A 17,719-nucleotide genomic window follows, 5' to 3' on the forward strand; every position below is an offset into this window, starting at 1 on the left:
TACGCTCCCTTGGCGGGTCTTCCGGCACGTACTATCAAGCCTCTGCAACTGATCCAGGATGCAGCAGCGAGAGTGGTCTTCAACGAGCCAAAGAAAGCCCTCGTCACACCTCTCTTCATAATTTTGCACTGGCTACCAATAGCTGTTCGCATCAGATTCAAGGTACTGATGTTTGCCTACAAGATAACCACTGGCTCTGCAGCAACATACCTAAAGTCGCTGGTTCAGAACTATGCTTGCTTTCTGCAAGTGAACGATGCCTCGTGGTGCCATCCCAAAGAGGCACAAAATCACTCTCAAGGACCTTTTCCTGGACTGTTCCCAGCTGGTGGATCTGCTTGCCTATCTCAATTCGAGCAGCGGAGGCTTTAACCATTTTCAAAAAGTGTCTAAAAACTCATCCTTGCCTTCAACGCCTGCCCAATTAATACTAGCATCTGCCTAATGCGTTGTTTTGTCAAAGTTAACGCCCTGCTGGCCCAACGTGGCAGAAGACTGAAGTCTCTGTCTGCAGCCAAAGGATAGGTCTGTCAGAAGTGGGATTCGAACCCACGCCTCCAGGGGAGACTGCGACCTGAACGCAGCGCCTTAGACCGCTCGGCCATCCTGACACCCTTGCCTGGCTAGAGATGCCCTGTTCGAGCCACACCTGAAACCAGGGACCTAGAAGCTACTTTATCTCTGTTCGGGCCCCCTCTAGCCCACGGGCCTCGTTGGCGCAGTTAGGCAGCGCGTCAGTCTCATAATCTGAAGGTCGTGAGTTCGAGCCTCACACGGGGCAGGGTGGTGCTTTTTTTCTGATAACTGAGAGAGCTTAGACCAGGGGTATCAAACTAAATTCCTTTAGGGCCCGAGCCCTGTAGAGTGTTGTTCCAACCCTTCTCAAAAACACAAGGCGTGTAGTTTTCAAATGAGCCTGAAGGGCATGATTGGTTGGATCAGGTGTGTTCAATCAGGCTTGAATCTAAACTCTGCAGGTCTCCGGCCTTCCGGGGACTGAGTTTGACACCCGTGGCTCAGAAAGACAGAGTGAGGTTCTCTGTCCCCTTTCGTGTGGGTTTCCCTGTGTCTCCTGGGGGCAAAAGGCCACAGCTCCTCTTCAGGGCAGGTGAAATGATGCTTTGTGGAAAACTGTGAGGTTCCAGGTAAATTCCCTGAATCTCATCCAGCGACATTGCGTGTAGGCCCGTGCAATCCTTTTATTTACAATGAAGTCAAAATTCTGCATTCATGCTGGCTAATGCTACACGAAGGCAGTAATAGCATCCCTCTCATATTCATGTAACACGTGGCCACGTCCTCCTGAGGTTTTGTGAAGTTTCAAAGGCCATATTGCTGCACTGGCCCGGTCCTGAAGATTTGCCTTGTACAACGTTCGGAAGATTAGACCCTTCCGATCAGAGCAGGCCACACAACTCCTTGTCCAAGCTCTCTGTTTTCTCCAGACCGGACTACTGTTACGCTCCCTTGGCGGGTCTTCCGGCACATACTATCAAGCCTCTGCAACTGATCCAGGATGCAGCAGCGAGAGTGGTCTTCAACGAGCCAAAGAAAGCCCACGTCACACCTCTCTTCATAATTTTGCACTGGCTACCAATAGCTTTTCGCATCAGATTCAAGGTACTGATGTTTGCCTACAAGATAACCACTGGCTCTGCAGCAACATACCTAAAGTCGCTGGTTCAGAACTATGCTTGCTTTCTGCAAGTGAACGATGCCTCGTGGTGCCATCCCAAAGAGGCACAAAATCACTCTCAAGGACCTTTTCCTGGACTGTTCCCAGCTGGTGGATCTGCTTGCCTATCTCAATTCGAGCAGCGGAGGCTTTAACCATTTTCAAAAAGTGTCTAAAAACTCATCCTTGCCTTCAACGCCTGCCCAATTAATACTAGCATCTGCCTAATGCGTTGTTTTGTCAAAGTTAACGCCCTGCTGGCCCAACGTGGCAGAAGACTGAAGTCTCTGTCTGCAGCCAAAGGATAGGTCTGTCAGAAGTGGGATTCGAACCCACGCCTCCAGGGGAGACTGCGACCTGAACGCAGCGCCTTAGACCGCTCGGCCATCCTGACACCCTTGCCTGGCTAGAGATGCCCTGTTCGAGCCACACCTGAAACCAGGGACCTAGAAGCTACTTTATCTCTGTTCGGGCCCCCTCTAGCCCACGGGCCTCGTTGGCGCAGTTAGGCAGCGCGTCAGTCTCATAATCTGAAGGTCGTGAGTTCGAGCCTCACACGGGGCAGGGTGGTGCTTTTTTTCTGATAACTGAGAGAGCTTAGACCAGGGGTATCAAACTAAATTCCTTTAGGGCCCGAGCCCTGTAGAGTGTTGTTCCAACCCTTCTCAAAAACACAAGGCGTGTAGTTTTCAAATGAGCCTGAAGGGCATGATTGGTTGGATCAGGTGTGTTCAATCAGGCTTGAATCTAAACTCTGCAGGTCTCCGGCCTTCCGGGGACTGAGTTTGACACCCGTGGCTCAGAAAGACAGAGTGAGGTTCTCTGTCCCCTTTCGTGTGGGTTTCCCTGTGTCTCCTGGGGGCAAAAGGCCACAGCTCCTCTTCAGGGCAGGTGAAATGATGCTTTGTGGAAAACTGTGAGGTTCCAGGTAAATTCCCTGAATCTCATCCAGCGACATTGCGTGTAGGCCCGTGCAATCCTTTTATTTACAATGAAGTCAAAATTCTGCATTCATGCTGGCTAATGCTACACGAAGGCAGTAATAGCATCCCTCTCATATTCATGTAACACGTGGCCACGTCCTCCTGAGGTTTTGTGAAGTTTCAAAGGCCATATTGCTGCACTGGCCCGGTCCTGAAGATTTGCCTTGTACAACGTTCGGAAGATTAGACCCTTCCGATCAGAGCAGGCCACACAACTCCTTGTCCAAGCTCTCTGTTTTCTCCAGACCGGACTACTGTTACGCTCCCTTGGCGGGTCTTCCGGCACATACTATCAAGCCTCTGCAACTGATCCAGGATGCAGCAGCGAGAGTGGTCTTCAACGAGCCAAAGAAAGCCCACGTCACACCTCTCTTCATAATTTTGCACTGGCTACCAATAGCTTTTCGCATCAGATTCAAGGTACTGATGTTTGCCTACAAGATAACCACTGGCTCTGCAGCAACATACCTAAAGTCGCTGGTTCAGAACTATGCTTGCTTTCTGCAAGTGAACGATGCCTCGTGGTGCCATCCCAAAGAGGCACAAAATCACTCTCAAGGACCTTTTCCTGGACTGTTCCCAGCTGGTGGATCTGCTTGCCTATCTCAATTCGAGCAGCGGAGGCTTTAACCATTTTCAAAAAGTGTCTAAAAACTCATCCTTGCCTTCAACGCCTGCCCAATTAATACTAGCATCTGCCTAATGCGTTGTTTTGTCAAAGTTAACGCCCTGCTGGCCCAACGTGGCAGAAGACTGAAGTCTCTGTCTGCAGCCAAAGGATAGGTCTGTCAGAAGTGGGATTCGAACCCACGCCTCCAGGGGAGACTGCGACCTGAACGCAGCGCCTTAGACCGCTCGGCCATCCTGACACCCTTGCCTGGCTAGAGATGCCCTGTTCGAGCCACACCTGAAACCAGGGACCTAGAAGCTACTTTATCTCTGTTCGGGCCCCCTCTAGCCCACGGGCCTCGTTGGCGCAGTTAGGCAGCGCGTCAGTCTCAAAATCCTTATGGTCGTGAGTTCGAGCCTCACACGGGGCAGGGTGGTGCTTTTTTTCTGATAACTGAGAGAGCTTAGACCAGGGGTATCAAACTAAATTCCTTTAGGGCCCGAGCCCTGTAGAGTGTTGTTCCAACCCTTCTCAAAAACACAAGGCGTGTAGTTTTCAAATGAGCCTGAAGGGCATGATTGGTTGGATCAGGTGTGTTCAATCAGGCTTGAATCTAAACTCTGCAGGTCTCCGGCCTTCCGGGGACTGAGTTTGACACCCGTGGCTCAGAAAGACAGAGTGAGGTTCTCTGTCCCCTTTCGTGTGGGTTTCCCTGTGTCTCCTGGGGGCAAAAGGCCACAGCTCCTCTTCAGGGCAGGTGAAATGATGCTTTGTGGAAAACTGTGAGGTTCCAGGTAAATTCCCTGAATCTCATCCAGCGACATTGCGTGTAGGCCCGTGCAATCCTTTTATTTACAATGAAGTCAAAATTCTGCATTCATGCTGGCTAATGCTACACGAAGGCAGTAATAGCATCCCTCTCATATTCATGTAACACGTGGCCACGTCCTCCTGAGGTTTTGTGAAGTTTCAAAGGCCATATTGCTGCACTGGCCCGGTCCTGAAGATTTGCCTTGTACAACGTTCGGAAGATTAGACCCTTCCGATCAGAGCAGGCCACACAACTCCTTGTCCAAGCTCTCTGTTTTCTCCAGACCGGACTACTGTTACGCTCCCTTGGCGGGTCTTCCGGCACATACTATCAAGCCTCTGCAACTGATCCAGGATGCAGCAGCGAGAGTGGTCTTCAACGAGCCAAAGAAAGCCCACGTCACACCTCTCTTCATAATTTTGCACTGGCTACCAATAGCTTTTCGCATCAGATTCAAGGTACTGATGTTTGCCTACAAGATAACCACTGGCTCTGCAGCAACATACCTAAAGTCGCTGGTTCAGAACTATGCTTGCTTTCTGCAAGTGAACGATGCCTCGTGGTGCCATCCCAAAGAGGCACAAAATCACTCTCAAGGACCTTTTCCTGGACTGTTCCCAGCTGGTGGATCTGCTTGCCTATCTCAATTCGAGCAGCGGAGGCTTTAACCATTTTCAAAAAGTGTCTAAAAACTCATCCTTGCCTTCAACGCCTGCCCAATTAATACTAGCATCTGCCTAATGCGTTGTTTTGTCAAAGTTAACGCCCTGCTGGCCCAACGTGGCAGAAGACTGAAGTCTCTGTCTGCAGCCAAAGGATAGGTCTGTCAGAAGTGGGATTCGAACCCACGCCTCCAGGGGAGACTGCGACCTGAACGCAGCGCCTTAGACCGCTCGGCCATCCTGACACCCTTGCCTGGCTAGAGATGCCCTGTTCGAGCCACACCTGAAACCAGGGACCTAGAAGCTACTTTATCTCTGTTCGGGCCCCCTCTAGCCCACGGGCCTCGTTGGCGCAGTTAGGCAGCGCGTCAGTCTCATAATCTGAAGGTCGTGAGTTCGAGCCTCACACGGGGCAGGGTGGTGCTTTTTTTCTGATAACTGAGAGAGCTTAGACCAGGGGTATCAAACTAAATTCCTTTAGGGCCCGAGCCCTGTAGAGTGTTGTTCCAACCCTTCTCAAAAACACAAGGCGTGTAGTTTTCAAATGAGCCTGAAGGGCATGATTGGTTGGATCAGGTGTGTTCAATCAGGCTTGAATCTAAACTCTGCAGGTCTCCGGCCTTCCGGGGACTGAGTTTGACACCCGTGGCTCAGAAAGACAGAGTGAGGTTCTCTGTCCCCTTTCGTGTGGGTTTCCCTGTGTCTCCTGGGGGCAAAAGGCCACAGCTCCTCTTCAGGGCAGGTGAAATGATGCTTTGTGGAAAACTGTGAGGTTCCAGGTAAATTCCCTGAATCTCATCCAGCGACATTGCGTGTAGGCCCGTGCAATCCTTTTATTTACAATGAAGTCAAAATTCTGCATTCATGCTGGCTAATGCTACACGAAGGCAGTAATAGCATCCCTCTCATATTCATGTAACACGTGGCCACGTCCTCCTGAGGTTTTGTGAAGTTTCAAAGGCCATATTGCTGCACTGGCCCGGTCCTGAAGATTTGCCTTGTACAACGTTCGGAAGATTAGACCCTTCCGATCAGAGCAGGCCACACAACTCCTTGTCCAAGCTCTCTGTTTTCTCCAGACCGGACTACTGTTACGCTCCCTTGGCGGGTCTTCCGGCACATACTATCAAGCCTCTGCAACTGATCCAGGATGCAGCAGCGAGAGTGGTCTTCAACGAGCCAAAGAAAGCCCACGTCACACCTCTCTTCATAATTTTGCACTGGCTACCAATAGCTTTTCGCATCAGATTCAAGGTACTGATGTTTGCCTACAAGATAACCACTGGCTCTGCAGCAACATACCTAAAGTCGCTGGTTCAGAACTATGCTTGCTTTCTGCAAGTGAACGATGCCTCGTGGTGCCATCCCAAAGAGGCACAAAATCACTCTCAAGGACCTTTTCCTGGACTGTTCCCAGCTGGTGGATCTGCTTGCCTATCTCAATTCGAGCAGCGGAGGCTTTAACCATTTTCAAAAAGTGTCTAAAAACTCATCCTTGCCTTCAACGCCTGCCCAATTAATACTAGCATCTGCCTAATGCGTTGTTTTGTCAAAGTTAACGCCCTGCTGGCCCAACGTGGCAGAAGACTGAAGTCTCTGTCTGCAGCCAAAGGATAGGTCTGTCAGAAGTGGGATTCGAACCCACGCCTCCAGGGGAGACTGCGACCTGAACGCAGCGCCTTAGACCGCTCGGCCATCCTGACACCCTTGCCTGGCTAGAGATGCCCTGTTCGAGCCACACCTGAAACCAGGGACCTAGAAGCTACTTTATCTCTGTTCGGGCCCCCTCTAGCCCACGGGCCTCGTTGGCGCAGTTAGGCAGCGCGTCAGTCTCATAATCTGAAGGTCGTGAGTTCGAGCCTCACACGGGGCAGGGTGGTGCTTTTTTTCTGATAACTGAGAGAGCTTAGACCAGGGGTATCAAACTAAATTCCTTTAGGGCCCGAGCCCTGTAGAGTGTTGTTCCAACCCTTCTCAAAAACACAAGGCGTGTAGTTTTCAAATGAGCCTGAAGGGCATGATTGGTTGGATCAGGTGTGTTCAATCAGGCTTGAATCTAAACTCTGCAGGTCTCCGGCCTTCCGGGGACTGAGTTTGACACCCGTGGCTCAGAAAGACAGAGTGAGGTTCTCTGTCCCCTTTCGTGTGGGTTTCCCTGTGTCTCCTGGGGGCAAAAGGCCACAGCTCCTCTTCAGGGCAGGTGAAATGATGCTTTGTGGAAAACTGTGAGGTTCCAGGTAAATTCCCTGAATCTCATCCAGCGACATTGCGTGTAGGCCCGTGCAATCCTTTTATTTACAATGAAGTCAAAATTCTGCATTCATGCTGGCTAATGCTACACGAAGGCAGTAATAGCATCCCTCTCATATTCATGTAACACGTGGCCACGTCCTCCTGAGGTTTTGTGAAGTTTCAAAGGCCATATTGCTGCACTGGCCCGGTCCTGAAGATTTGCCTTGTACAACGTTCGGAAGATTAGACCCTTCCGATCAGAGCAGGCCACACAACTCCTTGTCCAAGCTCTCTGTTTTCTCCAGACCGGACTACTGTTACGCTCCCTTGGCGGGTCTTCCGGCACATACTATCAAGCCTCTGCAACTGATCCAGGATGCAGCAGCGAGAGTGGTCTTCAACGAGCCAAAGAAAGCCCACGTCACACCTCTCTTCATAATTTTGCACTGGCTACCAATAGCTTTTCGCATCAGATTCAAGGTACTGATGTTTGCCTACAAGATAACCACTGGCTCTGCAGCAACATACCTAAAGTCGCTGGTTCAGAACTATGCTTGCTTTCTGCAAGTGAACGATGCCTCGTGGTGCCATCCCAAAGAGGCACAAAATCACTCTCAAGGACCTTTTCCTGGACTGTTCCCAGCTGGTGGATCTGCTTGCCTATCTCAATTCGAGCAGCGGAGGCTTTAACCATTTTCAAAAAGTGTCTAAAAACTCATCCTTGCCTTCAACGCCTGCCCAATTAATACTAGCATCTGCCTAATGCGTTGTTTTGTCAAAGTTAACGCCCTGCTGGCCCAACGTGGCAGAAGACTGAAGTCTCTGTCTGCAGCCAAAGGATAGGTCTGTCAGAAGTGGGATTCGAACCCACGCCTCCAGGGGAGACTGCGACCTGAACGCAGCGCCTTAGACCGCTCGGCCATCCTGACACCCTTGCCTGGCTAGAGATGCCCTGTTCGAGCCACACCTGAAACCAGGGACCTAGAAGCTACTTTATCTCTGTTCGGGCCCCCTCTAGCCCACGGGCCTCGTTGGCGCAGTTAGGCAGCGCGTCAGTCTCAAAATCCTTATGGTCGTGAGTTCGAGCCTCACACGGGGCAGGGTGGTGCTTTTTTTCTGATAACTGAGAGAGCTTAGACCAGGGGTATCAAACTAAATTCCTTTAGGGCCCGAGCCCTGTAGAGTGTTGTTCCAACCCTTCTCAAAAACACAAGGCGTGTAGTTTTCAAATGAGCCTGAAGGGCATGATTGGTTGGATCAGGTGTGTTCAATCAGGCTTGAATCTAAACTCTGCAGGTCTCCGGCCTTCCGGGGACTGAGTTTGACACCCGTGGCTCAGAAAGACAGAGTGAGGTTCTCTGTCCCCTTTCGTGTGGGTTTCCCTGTGTCTCCTGGGGGCAAAAGGCCACAGCTCCTCTTCAGGGCAGGTGAAATGATGCTTTGTGGAAAACTGTGAGGTTCCAGGTAAATTCCCTGAATCTCATCCAGCGACATTGCGTGTAGGCCCGTGCAATCCTTTTATTTACAATGAAGTCAAAATTCTGCATTCATGCTGGCTAATGCTACACGAAGGCAGTAATAGCATCCCTCTCATATTCATGTAACACGTGGCCACGTCCTCCTGAGGTTTTGTGAAGTTTCAAAGGCCATATTGCTGCACTGGCCCGGTCCTGAAGATTTGCCTTGTACAACGTTCGGAAGATTAGACCCTTCCGATCAGAGCAGGCCACACAACTCCTTGTCCAAGCTCTCTGTTTTCTCCAGACCGGACTACTGTTACGCTCCCTTGGCGGGTCTTCCGGCACATACTATCAAGCCTCTGCAACTGATCCAGGATGCAGCAGCGAGAGTGGTCTTCAACGAGCCAAAGAAAGCCCACGTCACACCTCTCTTCATAATTTTGCACTGGCTACCAATAGCTTTTCGCATCAGATTCAAGGTACTGATGTTTGCCTACAAGATAACCACTGGCTCTGCAGCAACATACCTAAAGTCGCTGGTTCAGAACTATGCTTGCTTTCTGCAAGTGAACGATGCCTCGTGGTGCCATCCCAAAGAGGCACAAAATCACTCTCAAGGACCTTTTCCTGGACTGTTCCCAGCTGGTGGATCTGCTTGCCTATCTCAATTCGAGCAGCGGAGGCTTTAACCATTTTCAAAAAGTGTCTAAAAACTCATCCTTGCCTTCAACGCCTGCCCAATTAATACTAGCATCTGCCTAATGCGTTGTTTTGTCAAAGTTAACGCCCTGCTGGCCCAACGTGGCAGAAGACTGAAGTCTCTGTCTGCAGCCAAAGGATAGGTCTGTCAGAAGTGGGATTCGAACCCACGCCTCCAGGGGAGACTGCGACCTGAACGCAGCGCCTTAGACCGCTCGGCCATCCTGACACCCTTGCCTGGCTAGAGATGCCCTGTTCGAGCCACACCTGAAACCAGGGACCTAGAAGCTACTTTATCTCTGTTCGGGCCCCCTCTAGCCCACGGGCCTCGTTGGCGCAGTTAGGCAGCGCGTCAGTCTCATAATCTGAAGGTCGTGAGTTCGAGCCTCACACGGGGCAGGGTGGTGCTTTTTTTCTGATAACTGAGAGAGCTTAGACCAGGGGTATCAAACTAAATTCCTTTAGGGCCCGAGCCCTGTAGAGTGTTGTTCCAACCCTTCTCAAAAACACAAGGCGTGTAGTTTTCAAATGAGCCTGAAGGGCATGATTGGTTGGATCAGGTGTGTTCAATCAGGCTTGAATCTAAACTCTGCAGGTCTCCGGCCTTCCGGGGACTGAGTTTGACACCCGTGGCTCAGAAAGACAGAGTGAGGTTCTCTGTCCCCTTTCGTGTGGGTTTCCCTGTGTCTCCTGGGGGCAAAAGGCCACAGCTCCTCTTCAGGGCAGGTGAAATGATGCTTTGTGGAAAACTGTGAGGTTCCAGGTAAATTCCCTGAATCTCATCCAGCGACATTGCGTGTAGGCCCGTGCAATCCTTTTATTTACAATGAAGTCAAAATTCTGCATTCATGCTGGCTAATGCTACACGAAGGCAGTAATGGCATCCCTCTCATATTCATGTAACACGTGGCCACGTCCTCCTGAGGTTTTGTGAAGTTTCAAAGGCCATATTGCTGCACTGGCCCGGTCCTGAAGATTTGCCTTGTACAACGTTCGGAAGATTAGACCCTTCCGATCAGAGCAGGCCACACAACTCCTTGTCCAAGCTCTCTGTTTTCTCCAGACCGGACTACTGTTACGCTCCCTTGGCGGGTCTTCCGGCACGTACTATCAAGCCTCTGCAACTGATCCAGGATGCAGCAGCGAGAGTGGTCTTCAACGAGCCAAAGAAAGCCCTCGTCACACCTCTCTTCATAATTTTGCACTGGCTACCAATAGCTGTTCGCATCAGATTCAAGGTACTGATGTTTGCCTACAAGATAACCACTGGCTCTGCAGCAACATACCTAAAGTCGCTGGTTCAGAACTATGCTTGCTTTCTGCAAGTGAACGATGCCTCGTGGTGCCATCCCAAAGAGGCACAAAATCACTCTCAAGGACCTTTTCCTGGACTGTTCCCAGCTGGTGGATCTGCTTGCCTATCTCAATTCGAGCAGCGGAGGCTTTAACCATTTTCAAAAAGTGTCTAAAAACTCATCCTTGCCTTCAACGCCTGCCCAATTAATACTAGCATCTGCCTAATGCGTTGTTTTGTCAAAGTTAACGCCCTGCTGGCCCAACGTGGCAGAAGACTGAAGTCTCTGTCTGCAGCCAAAGGATAGGTCTGTCAGAAGTGGGATTCGAACCCACGCCTCCAGGGGAGACTGCGACCTGAACCTGACCTTAGACCGCTCGGCCATCCTGACACCCTTGCCTGGCTAGAGATGCCCTGTTCGAGCCACACACGGGGCAGGGTGGTGCTTTTTTTCTGATAACTGAGAGAGCTTAGACCAGGGGTATCAAACTAAATTCCTTTAGGGCCCGAGCCCTGTAGAGTGTTGTTCCAACCCTTCTCAAAAACACAAGGCGTGTAGTTTTCAAATGAGCCTGAAGGGCATGATTGGTTGGATCAGGTGTGTTCAATCAGGCTTGAATCTAAACTCTGCAGGTCTCCGGCCTTCCGGGGACTGAGTTTGACACCCGTGGCTCAGAAAGACAGAGTGAGGTTCTCTGTCCCCTTTCGTGTGGGTTTCCCTGTGTCTCCTGGGGGCAAAAGGCCACAGCTCCTCTTCAGGGCAGGTGAAATGATGCTTTGTGGAAAACTGTGAGGTTCCAGGTAAATTCCCTGAATCTCATCCAGCGACATTGCGTGTAGGCCCGTGCAATCCTTTTATTTACAATGAAGTCAAAATTCTGCATTCATGCTGGCTAATGCTACACGAAGGCAGTAATAGCATCCCTCTCATATTCATGTAACACGTGGCCACGTCCTCCTGAGGTTTTGTGAAGTTTCAAAGGCCATATTGCTGCACTGGCCCGGTCCTGAAGATTTGCCTTGTACAACGTTCGGAAGATTAGACCCTTCCGATCAGAGCAGGCCACACAACTCCTTGTCCAAGCTCTCTGTTTTCTCCAGACCGGACTACTGTTACGCTCCCTTGGCGGGTCTTCCGGCACGTACAATCAAGCCTCTGCAACTGATCCAGGATGCAGCAGCGAGAGTGGTCTTCAACGAGCCAAAGAAAGCCCACGTCACACCTCTCTTCATAATTTTGCACTGGCTACCAATAGCTGTTCGCATCAGATTCAAGGTACTGATGTTTGCCTACAAGATAACCACTGGCTCTGCAGCAACATACCTAAAGTCGCTGGTTCAGAACTATGCTTGCTTTCTGCAAGTGAACGATGCCTCGTGGTGCCATCCCAAAGAGGCACAAAATCACTCTCAAGGACCTTTTCCTGGTTTGTTCCCAGCTGGTGGATCTGCTTGCCTATCTCAATTCGAGCAGCGGAGGCTTTAACCATTTTCAAAAAGTGTCTAAAAACTCATCCTTGCCTTCAACGCCTGCCCAATTAATACTAGCATCTGCCTAATGCGTTGTTTTGTCAAAGTTAACGCCCTGCTGGCCCAACGTGGCAGAAGACTGAAGTCTCTGTCTGCAGCCAAAGGATAGGTCTGTCAGAAGTGGGATTCGAACCCACGCCTCCAGGGGAGACTGCGACCTGAACGCAGCGCCTTAGACCGCTCGGCCATCCTGACACCCTTGCCTGGCTAGAGATGCCCTGTTCGAGCCACACCTGAAACCAGGGACCTAGAAGCTACTTTATCTCTGTTCGGGCCCCCTCTAGCCCACGGGCCTCGTTGGCGCAGTTAGGCAGCGCGTCAGTCTCAAAATCCTTATGGTCGTGAGTTCGAGCCTCACACGGGGCAGGGTGGTGCTTTTTTTCTGATAACTGAGAGAGCTTAGACCAGGGGTATCAAACTAAATTCCTTTAGGGCCCGAGCCCTGTAGAGTGTTGTTCCAACCCTTCTCAAAAACACAAGGCGTGTAGTTTTCAAATGAGCCTGAAGGGCATGATTGGTTGGATCAGGTGTGTTCAATCAGGCTTGAATCTAAACTCTGCAGGTCTCCGGCCTTCCGGGGACTGAGTTTGACACCCGTGGCTCAGAAAGACAGAGTGAGGTTCTCTGTCCCCTTTCGTGTGGGTTTCCCTGTGTCTCCTGGGGGCAAAAGGCCACAGCTCCTCTTCAGGGCAGGTGAAATGATGCTTTGTGGAAAACTGTGAGGTTCCAGGTAAATTCCCTGAATCTCATCCAGCGACATTGCGTGTAGGCCCGTGCAATCCTTTTATTTACAATGAAGTCAAAATTCTGCATTCATGCTGGCTAATGCTACACGAAGGCAGTAATAGCATCCCTCTCATATTCATGTAACACGTGGCCACGTCCTCCTGAGGTTTTGTGAAGTTTCAAAGGCCATATTGCTGCACTGGCCCGGTCCTGAAGATTTGCCTTGTACAACGTTCGGAAGATTAGACCCTTCCGATCAGAGCAGGCCACACAACTCCTTGTCCAAGCTCTCTGTTTTCTCCAGACCGGACTACTGTTACGCTCCCTTGGCGGGTCTTCCGGCACGTACTATCAAGCCTCTGCAACTGATCCAGGATGCAGCAGCGAGAGTGGTCTTCAACGAGCCAAAGAAAGCCCACGTCACACCTCTCTTCATAATTTTGCACTGGCTACCAATAGCTGTTCGCATCAGATTCAAGGTACTGATGTTTGCCTACAAGATAACCACTGGCTCTGCAGCAACATACCTAAAGTCGCTGGTTCAGAACTATGCTTGCTTTCTGCAAGTGAACGATGCCTCGTGGTGCCATCCCAAAGAGGCACAAAATCACTCTCAAGGACCTTTTCCTGGACTGTTCCCAGCTGGTGGATCTGCTTGCCTATCTCAATTCGAGCAGCGGAGGCTTTAACCATTTTCAAAAAGTGTCTAAAAACTCATCCTTGCCTTCAACGCCTGCCCAATTAATACTAGCATCTGCCTAATGCGTTGTTTTGTCAAAGTTAACGCCCTGCTGGCCCAACGTGGCAGAAGACTGAAGTCTCTGTCTGCAGCCAAAGGATAGGTCTGTCAGAAGTGGGATTCGAACCCACGCCTCCAGGGGAGACTGCGACCTGAACGCAGCGCCTTAGACCGCTCGGCCATCCTGACACCCTTGCCTGGCTAGAGATGCCCTGTTCGAGCCACACCTGAAACCAGGGACCTAGAAGCTACTTTATCTCTGTTCGGGCCCCCTCTAGCCCACGGGCCTCGTTGGCGCAGTTAGGCAGCGCGTCAGTCTCATAATCTGAAGGTCGTGAGTTCGAGCCTCACACGGGGCAGGGTGGTGCTTTTTTTCTGATAACTGAGAGAGCTTAGACCAGGGGTATCAAACTAAATTCCTTTAGGGCCCGAGCCCTGTAGAGTGTTGTTCCAACCCTTCTCAAAAACACAAGGCGTGTAGTTTTCAAATGAGCCTGAAGGGCATGATTGGTTGGATCAGGTGTGTTCAATCAGGCTTGAATCTAAACTCTGCAGGTCTCCGGCCTTCCGGGGACTGAGTTTGACACCCGTGGCTCAGAAAGACAGAGTGAGGTTCTCTGTCCCCTTTCGTGTGGGTTTCCCTGTGTCTCCTGGGGGCAAAAGGCCACAGCTCCTCTTCAGGGCAGGTGAAATGATGCTTTGTGGAAAACTGTGAGGTTCCAGGTAAATTCCCTGAATCTCATCCAGCGACATTGCGTGTAGGCCCGTGCAATCCTTTTATTTACAATGAAGTCAAAATTCTGCATTCATGCTGGCTAATGCTACACGAAGGCAGTAATGGCATCCCTCTCATATTCATGTAACACGTGGCCACGTCCTCCTGAGGTTTTGTGAAGTTTCAAAGGCCATATTGCTGCACTGGCCCGGTCCTGAAGATTTGCCTTGTACAACGTTCGGAAGATTAGACCCTTCCGATCAGAGCAGGCCACACAACTCCTTGTCCAAGCTCTCTGTTTTCTCCAGACCGGACTACTGTTACGCTCCCTTGGCAGGTCTTCCGGCACGTACTATCAAGCCTCTGCAACTGATCCAGGATGCAGCAGCGAGAGTGGTCTTCAACGAGCCAAAGAAAGCCCACGTCACACCTCTCTTCATAATTTTGCACTGGCTACCAATAGCTGTTCGCATCAGATTCAAGGTACTGATGTTTGCCTACAAGATAACCACTGGCTCTGCAGCAACATACCTAAAGTCGCTGGTTCAGAACTATGCTTGCTTTCTGCAAGTGAACGATGCCTCGTGGTGCCATCCCAAAGAGGCACAAAATCACTCTCAAGGACCTTTTCCTGGACTGTTCCCAGCTGGTGGATCTGCTTGCCTATCTCAATTCGAGCAGCGGAGGCTTTAACCATTTTCAAAAAGTGTCTAAAAACTCATCCTTGCCTTCAACGCCTGCCCAATTAATACTAGCATCTGCCTAATGCGTTGTTTTGTCAAAGTTAACGCCCTGCTGGCCCAACGTGGCAGAAGACTGAAGTCTCTGTCTGCAGCCAAAGGATAGGTCTGTCAGAAGTGGGATTCGAACCCACGCCTCCAGGGGAGACTGCGACCTGAACGCAGCGCCTTAGACCGCTCGGCCATCCTGACACCCTTGCCTGGCTAGAGATGCCCTGTTCGATCCACACCTGAAACCAGGGACCTAGAAGCTACTTTATCTCTGTTCGGGCCCCCTCTAGCCCACGGGCCTCGTTGGCGCAGTTAGGCAGCGCGTCAGTCTCATAATCTGAAGGTCGTGAGTTCGAGCCTCACACGGGGCAGGGTGGTGCTTTTTTTCTGATAACTGAGAGAGCTTAGACCAGGGGTATCAAACTAAATTCCTTTAGGGCCCGAGCCCTGTAGAGTGTTGTTCCAAGCCTTCTCAAAAACACAAGGCGTGTAGTTTTCAAATGAGCCTGAAGGGCATGATTGGTTGGATCAGGTGTGTTCAATCAGGCTTGAATCTAAACTCTGCAGGTCTCCGGCCTTCCGGGGACTGAGTTTGACACCCGTGGCTCAGAAAGACAGAGTGAGGTTCTCTGTCCCCTTTCGTGTGGGTTTCCCTGTGTCTCCTGGGGGCAAAAGGCCACAGCTCCTCTTCAGGGCAGGTGAAATGATGCTTTGTGGAAAACTGTGAGGTTCCAGGTAAATTCCCTGAATCTCATCCAGCGACATTGCGTGTAGGCCCGTGCAATCCTTTTATTTACAATGAAGTCAAAATTCTGCATTCATGCTGGCTAATGCTACACGAAGGCAGTAATGGCATCCCTCTCATATTCATGTAACACGTGGCCACGTCCTCCTGAGGTTTTGTGAAGTTTCAAAGGCCATATTGCTGCACTGGCCCGGTCCTGAAGATTTGCCTTGTACAACGTTCGGAAGATTAGACCCTTCCGATCAGAGCAGGCCACACAACTCCTTGTCCAAGCTCTCTGTTTTCTCCAGACCGGACTACTGTTACGCTCCCTTGGCGGGTCTTCCGGCACGTACTATCAAGCCTCTGCAACTGATCCAGGATGCAGCAGCGAGAGTGGTCTTCAACGAGCCAAAGAAAGCCCTCGTCACACCTCTCTTCATAATTTTGCACTGGCTACCAATAGCTGTTCGCATCAGATTCAAGGTACTGATGTTTGCCTACAAGATAACCACTGGCTCTGCAGCAACATACCTAAAGTCGCTGGTTCAGAACTATGCTTGCTTTCTGCAAGTGAACGATGCCTCGTGGTGCCATCCCAAAGAGGCACAAAATCACTCTCAAGGACCTTTTCCTGGACTGTTCCCAGCTGGTGGATCTGCTTGCCTATCTCAATTCGAGCAGCGGAGGCTTTAACCATTTTCAAAAAGTGTCTAAAAACTCATCCTTGCCTTCAACGCCTGCCCAATTAATACTAGCATCTGCCTAATGCGTTGTTTTGTCAAAGTTAACGCCCTGCTGGCCCAACGTGGCAGAAGACTGAAGTCTCTGTCTGCAGCCAAAGGATAGGTCTGTCAGAAGTGGGATTCGAACCCACGCCTCCAGGGGAGACTGCGACCTGAGCGCTAGCTGACGAAGGATAGTCCGACATAATTTCAGAAATGTTGAGCAATGTCGAACTGCGCAGCCAATCGCATCGAAGCGCTATGACATTTGGACCAATCGCGTCGAAGCGCCTTAACATTTCCAGCCAATCAAAAAGCGCAATTTATAACATTATCTTGACATTCGTGACATTTGACCAATCAGAGAGCAGGGGGATTTCGACGGCACGTTTCCGCGTCTCACCGCAAGGTGGAGGGGTCAGCGCTTCTAGTCAGGTGTCAATCAAGTTGCCGAACCGTGCCGAAGGTGTACGAAAGAATGACATCTTCCTCAGGGGGCGTGTCAGAGGTAAAAAAGGTTAATTACTCAAGTTTGTGACCTATGACAAGGGTCATTGTCGCGTAGTTCGACATAAAAAGTGGTAAGAGATTTATCAATGGGTGAGTGTTTGTTACCTTTGCATTATAGATGTATAAAAATAAAAAATAATCGTAATCGAACATTATTAGTATCTTGGTTTAGTGTATTTGCATAAGAGAACAACACATCAGGCTTCAGAACAAACATTTACCTGGTCCCATTCATTTGAACGATGTAATGTGATGGTTGTGTTATGTTATGGCTTTCAACAGTGCAAACCAGAGTGTGTAATAATTGTTTATAGACATTTATGTAATGTTGCAGGTATTTTAAGAAATGTTCCTGTCTTGTATCTTTCTCCTCTAAATAGAGATACCAGTTGTAACATTATATATAAAATAAATGTGACTTGTGTCCTAGAAATGAATGAATGAATGAATGAATAAATATATATATGAATTTAATGAAGTATTTTATGCTCTCTTAAGGGACTCACTTGTATTGTGCATTATATTTGTTATAATGCTTACAGATAGAGAAATGTCAGATGCTGTCTCGTGGCCAAACAACCTTGCTTGGAGGTGTGCTGAAATGCATGTTTTTTATTAGTATCATTAGTATATTTACTGAAAAGGTTTCTTTCTGAATTATGTATTAAGGGTTTTTTTTTTTTTTTTTTTTTTTTTTTTTTTTGTCGTCTTAAGCCTCTACTGGACCAGCACAAAGGGTGGTGGAAGAACCTCATGCTGCTGAAACAGCAAAGAAGGCCATGGAGCAGAGTGAGCCTGACCCCCAGCCTCATCCCATGCCCCTGCCCCAGCCCCAGCCTACTGCACCTGTGGAAGCAAGAGTTGCAACACAATTTTCAATGGTAAGAATTACT

At 49.9% G+C, this 17,719-nt stretch overlaps 20 non-coding genes across 20 annotated transcripts; 10 read left to right on the forward strand and 10 right to left on the reverse strand.

Moving 5' to 3' along the window:
* Positions 1-528: 528 nt before the first annotated feature.
* On the reverse strand, positions 529-611 carry trnal-cag (transfer RNA leucine (anticodon CAG)). Its single transcript has one exon. It is a non-coding gene; the product is annotated as a tRNA-Leu (tRNA).
* A 96-nt stretch (positions 612-707) lies between these two features.
* Positions 708-781, forward strand: trnam-cau (transfer RNA methionine (anticodon CAU)). The gene has a single exon. It is a non-coding gene; the product is annotated as a tRNA-Met (tRNA).
* Positions 782-1,986: 1,205 nt separating this feature from the next.
* Positions 1,987-2,069, reverse strand: trnal-cag (transfer RNA leucine (anticodon CAG)). Its single transcript has one exon. It is a non-coding gene; the product is annotated as a tRNA-Leu (tRNA).
* A 96-nt stretch (positions 2,070-2,165) lies between these two features.
* Positions 2,166-2,239, forward strand: trnam-cau (transfer RNA methionine (anticodon CAU)). Its single transcript has one exon. It is a non-coding gene; the product is annotated as a tRNA-Met (tRNA).
* A 1,205-nt stretch (positions 2,240-3,444) lies between these two features.
* On the reverse strand, positions 3,445-3,527 carry trnal-cag (transfer RNA leucine (anticodon CAG)). Its single transcript has one exon. It is a non-coding gene; the product is annotated as a tRNA-Leu (tRNA).
* A 96-nt stretch (positions 3,528-3,623) lies between these two features.
* Positions 3,624-3,698, forward strand: trnal-caa (transfer RNA leucine (anticodon CAA)). The gene has a single exon. It is a non-coding gene; the product is annotated as a tRNA-Leu (tRNA).
* A 1,205-nt stretch (positions 3,699-4,903) lies between these two features.
* trnal-cag (transfer RNA leucine (anticodon CAG)) lies at positions 4,904-4,986 on the reverse strand. Its single transcript has one exon. It is a non-coding gene; the product is annotated as a tRNA-Leu (tRNA).
* Positions 4,987-5,082: 96 nt separating this feature from the next.
* trnam-cau (transfer RNA methionine (anticodon CAU)) lies at positions 5,083-5,156 on the forward strand. The gene has a single exon. It is a non-coding gene; the product is annotated as a tRNA-Met (tRNA).
* Positions 5,157-6,361: 1,205 nt separating this feature from the next.
* Positions 6,362-6,444, reverse strand: trnal-cag (transfer RNA leucine (anticodon CAG)). The gene has a single exon. It is a non-coding gene; the product is annotated as a tRNA-Leu (tRNA).
* Positions 6,445-6,540: 96 nt separating this feature from the next.
* Positions 6,541-6,614, forward strand: trnam-cau (transfer RNA methionine (anticodon CAU)). Its single transcript has one exon. It is a non-coding gene; the product is annotated as a tRNA-Met (tRNA).
* A 1,205-nt stretch (positions 6,615-7,819) lies between these two features.
* Positions 7,820-7,902, reverse strand: trnal-cag (transfer RNA leucine (anticodon CAG)). The gene has a single exon. It is a non-coding gene; the product is annotated as a tRNA-Leu (tRNA).
* A 96-nt stretch (positions 7,903-7,998) lies between these two features.
* Positions 7,999-8,073, forward strand: trnal-caa (transfer RNA leucine (anticodon CAA)). Its single transcript has one exon. It is a non-coding gene; the product is annotated as a tRNA-Leu (tRNA).
* Positions 8,074-9,278: 1,205 nt separating this feature from the next.
* Positions 9,279-9,361, reverse strand: trnal-cag (transfer RNA leucine (anticodon CAG)). Its single transcript has one exon. It is a non-coding gene; the product is annotated as a tRNA-Leu (tRNA).
* A 96-nt stretch (positions 9,362-9,457) lies between these two features.
* trnam-cau (transfer RNA methionine (anticodon CAU)) lies at positions 9,458-9,531 on the forward strand. Its single transcript has one exon. It is a non-coding gene; the product is annotated as a tRNA-Met (tRNA).
* Positions 9,532-12,068: 2,537 nt separating this feature from the next.
* On the reverse strand, positions 12,069-12,151 carry trnal-cag (transfer RNA leucine (anticodon CAG)). Its single transcript has one exon. It is a non-coding gene; the product is annotated as a tRNA-Leu (tRNA).
* A 96-nt stretch (positions 12,152-12,247) lies between these two features.
* Positions 12,248-12,322, forward strand: trnal-caa (transfer RNA leucine (anticodon CAA)). The gene has a single exon. It is a non-coding gene; the product is annotated as a tRNA-Leu (tRNA).
* Positions 12,323-13,527: 1,205 nt separating this feature from the next.
* trnal-cag (transfer RNA leucine (anticodon CAG)) lies at positions 13,528-13,610 on the reverse strand. The gene has a single exon. It is a non-coding gene; the product is annotated as a tRNA-Leu (tRNA).
* A 96-nt stretch (positions 13,611-13,706) lies between these two features.
* trnam-cau (transfer RNA methionine (anticodon CAU)) lies at positions 13,707-13,780 on the forward strand. Its single transcript has one exon. It is a non-coding gene; the product is annotated as a tRNA-Met (tRNA).
* A 1,205-nt stretch (positions 13,781-14,985) lies between these two features.
* On the reverse strand, positions 14,986-15,068 carry trnal-cag (transfer RNA leucine (anticodon CAG)). The gene has a single exon. It is a non-coding gene; the product is annotated as a tRNA-Leu (tRNA).
* Positions 15,069-15,164: 96 nt separating this feature from the next.
* On the forward strand, positions 15,165-15,238 carry trnam-cau (transfer RNA methionine (anticodon CAU)). The gene has a single exon. It is a non-coding gene; the product is annotated as a tRNA-Met (tRNA).
* The last annotated feature ends 2,481 nt before the right edge of the window (positions 15,239-17,719 follow it).

The sequence above is a fragment of the Carassius gibelio genome, chromosome B20, assembly GCF_023724105.1.
Source record: "Carassius gibelio isolate Cgi1373 ecotype wild population from Czech Republic chromosome B20, carGib1.2-hapl.c, whole genome shotgun sequence".
In the NCBI taxonomy this organism is placed as follows: Eukaryota; Metazoa; Chordata; class Actinopteri; order Cypriniformes; family Cyprinidae; genus Carassius; species Carassius gibelio.